A 3619-nucleotide genomic window follows, 5' to 3' on the forward strand; every position below is an offset into this window, starting at 1 on the left:
GAGTAAAAAATTGTAGTAGTAATTATTGTCAAACTAACGAAATACAAGATTTAAAAATTCACAAACCATTTCATAAATACAACTGTCCTTTCCAAGTCCAAGAGAAGAAAGTGTGAGTGAGGGCTCTGTTTCTCCACGTTTCGACTCCTTTCGATTTACCTCCTCATGTTCATCTTTATGTTTTAATGGAAACCTTTTGAAACAATTTAATATTACTTATATGTTCACTAGGTTTTGTTATTTTATTATTAATGATAATTACCATTGTTAACATTTTATGTCCAATGAATTTTTCAATCAACTCATTAGAGGCATTTTCGGAAATAAAATAAGTCACACTTTAAAAGACATAACATCTGTAAGTAGTTTGTCCATCCAATCTTAGGTTGTTATCTGACAGCAAGCCTGTATTATAAAAAAAAAACAAGTTAAAATTCAAACTCTAGAATAACGAGGCAAAAATGAAAATTTTTCTAACATAAATATAGAATTTTTGAAGGCAGATGAATATTTTTGAGAAATATTTTATATATTTTGGCTATAAAACGAGGGCAATGTTTCAAGGCGTGGTCACATCGATACGAAAAATCTACAATCATCGCCTAAACCTGTTTTGAAAATTTAAAAATTCTTACAAAACCATAATTATTCGACCTGAAATAAACTAAGAGTTTATAAAAATTCACAGTAGATGAACGACCAGGCAAGATGCCAAGATGGACTCCCATGTTGAAGCACGAAGACATCACGTCAAAAAAGATCTAAGCAACGGTAATCGAAACCCATCAATCACGAAATAGAAACATATTCCACACAATCAAATGAAAATTGAATAAGGATTAGGGCTAAATACCTTCAGGCGTCGTCTCCCTTTATAGACAGCATAGACCAACGGACAGCAAAAACGAGATACACTCATGCACTGCATACTGCTATAAGGCTTGCAAGAATATTCTAAAGCTATGCCCGAAACGGTGATGACCTAGAAACGGTACGCAGAAGCATCATATTAGACTTCTGCGACGGTTTTTATTATTTTCGTAAGAAATCGTTCAAACAACATGAGACATGTGGCCAAGCTAATAATCTCAAGAGATAACGATATACGATAATACATTCAAACAGTTCCTTTCACAATGTCTCTTTACCCCGCTCCCTCCGCAAGGTTAAAAGCCATTTCAATATGTAAAAGCGATTTATTTGAAGAATAAACGATAAAAACTCAACAAAGCAGGCACGAATCCAGGGAAATATTTCCACTATGAAATTCAAACAGAATTTTTATTATTCATTTTCATTGAATTAATTCCGAAAATAAATGAAAATTTGTAATTAAAATTCAAGTATAGTTAAGTATTTATACAGGGTGTTTCGCAACTGAACAGCAAAAATGAAATGTTATATCAAAAAACTAGAATTCTAATTATAAATCAAAAGATAACTTTCTTCAGATAGAATTTCATTTAGATTTTCAGTTTTAAAAAATACTTTAATATTTTATTTAACAATTCATTTATTATTCTAAAGTAGAAAAAAAGGAAATACATTTCAATAAAAGTTATTTATAACTCAATCCTTCAGACATTTTATGGGACCACTTAAAACAATTAGTTTATGTTCAGCCAATTAACACTATTGAGCAATTAAACGATAGATTTTAAATTCAGTGCATACAATTCAGAACACTAAATTTACAATTTACAATGTAGTAGTTTGCGTTGCTATTTTTGAATATCTATTGTAGTATTCAACGACGTAATAACTTATATGTATTTGCTTTTTTTAAATTAGTATAAAATCACTGCTGATTGTTAAATAAAATAAAAAGTATTTTCTAAAACCGAATATCTCCTAAATTAAGCTCTATCTAAAATCACGTTATTTTGGCTGTTCAGGAAAATATTTAAAACATTGATTGGTAAAATAAACTTGTGCAGTTATTATTAATCTTGTGGAATTCATTCAAGACATTCACTTAAGCATAATAATTAAAAGTTTTAAACTAACTTCAACATTCACAAAAACTATTAATTGTATCTAGCAACCATCTCCTGAAAATTTTTAGTCCGGTCCTGTCGAACCAATGAAAGGTCACTTTTTAAAGTACAAAAATTAATTACCAGAAACTAAACAAGTGGTTAGGCAACCCAACATACTTTCTAAAATATTAAATGTTGGAAAACAATGAGGTAGATATAAATAAAGTCATTTTAACATATTCGCAGAAAAAGGTAAACGTTACTGATTGATTGATGAATTTATAATTTTTAATTAGACATTGAAATTTCATTTTGCAAGTTAATTTATATTGTGTTATTCTGAGAAATTTGTTAGCTACAGTTTTCTCACATACGTAAAGTAGTTAATAAATAAGTAAACACAAAAGTACCCAGGAATTGCACCTTTCTATCTTAAAACAAAGTTTAAGTGACTGTAATTATTGTTGTTTCTTACTCTTTTAATTGTGTTACCCTGTGGTGCACACAAGGCAATGTCAATTAATGATTGCAAATCCTTCCTTTAGCAAAAGATAGGTATCGCGTTATTTGTTTTCTGTGTTTAAAGAGACACTTTTACACTTCTTTCAGGTACTGCCACGTTCTGCAGCTAAAGGCGTCTCCTTTGAGCACTGGTCAAATGCCTGATGACATCCCATGGTGTCCAAAGTTTGTATAATTTTCCTGAAAAATGCTCTGTTATATGCAAATATAATCAAATATACATAATAATAATATGTAATACCTAAGTAGAGAATGTGATAAATTATTAAAGATAAAGAATGTTAAAAAGTACACGAGTTTGCTTTTTATTGCAAATGGACATTTATTTGTAACTAACCAACTTATTACTGACATTGAAAATGGAAAAAGAAAACAAATTAGGACAATACTCACTTTATGGTTATATATTTTTAATATAAGTAATCATTTAGCTTATTTTCTGGCAAGTCATTCGTTATGATGCAATGTAAAACATTGGATAATATAATAATATTATGACACCTCACATTTTAAGTAATGTATATCTACATAAAGAAAAAATGATTGCCATTGTGGCGTTATAGAAACACCTAGTTTATTACTATATCATTCCAAAAAAAAATTATACTGTAAACACTTGGAAGACAATCATAAACAAATTTTGCAAAAATAGTATAATTAAGATGTAGGTATTTATAAATAACATACCAATTGTCGGTAATTTTTTACATTAGTTGACATTGGAATTGAGACATGAAGTTTAGTCAGGTAGGTAGTACTCACCAAGTGAAGTAGTGTAGTAGTATTTACTAGAATTTTGTTTATTATTTGTTTAAAAATGAATGTGAGTGAGATACAGGCCCTTAAAGTTTTCTTAATCGGAGGAAATACCGGTAGGTACGGCCCTGGCTTCAGCCTTCCGTCAGCTGTTCCCGCCAAACATCGTTTGTCCTAAAACATATCTTCCTAACATTATTCTAATGTATCAGCCCGCCTTCGGCGGGCAGGGGCATTAAACAAACTCGAGTCTGTCATACATCTACCTAACTAAACAATGACGTCATCAATGCATATTTGGCGAGAACAGCTGACGAAGGGCTGCAGCCAGGGCCGTACCAATCGAAATTTCCTCCGATTAA

At 30.6% G+C, this 3619-nt stretch overlaps 1 long non-coding RNA gene across 2 annotated transcripts in view; it reads right to left on the reverse strand.

Moving 5' to 3' along the window:
• Positions 1-32: 32 nt before the first annotated feature.
• The window catches only part of LOC112905234, an 8114-nt gene continuing 4527 nt past the window's right edge, over positions 33-3619 (reverse strand). The window contains exons 2-5 of one of the 2 annotated variants that reach the window (XR_003231641.1): positions 2455-2681; positions 854-982; positions 263-405; positions 33-193 (exon numbers count right to left, since the gene is read on the reverse strand). This is a non-coding gene — a long non-coding RNA (uncharacterized LOC112905234). Of the gene's footprint in view, positions 194-262; positions 983-2454; positions 2682-3619 lie in introns of both variants that reach the window. The other variant, XR_003231640.1, reaches the window with a different exon arrangement.

The sequence above is a fragment of the Agrilus planipennis genome, unplaced genomic scaffold (genome assembly GCF_000699045.2).
Source record: "Agrilus planipennis isolate EAB-ADULT unplaced genomic scaffold, Apla_2.0 scaffold39, whole genome shotgun sequence".
Lineage (NCBI taxonomy): Eukaryota > Metazoa > Arthropoda > Insecta > Coleoptera > Buprestidae > Agrilus > Agrilus planipennis.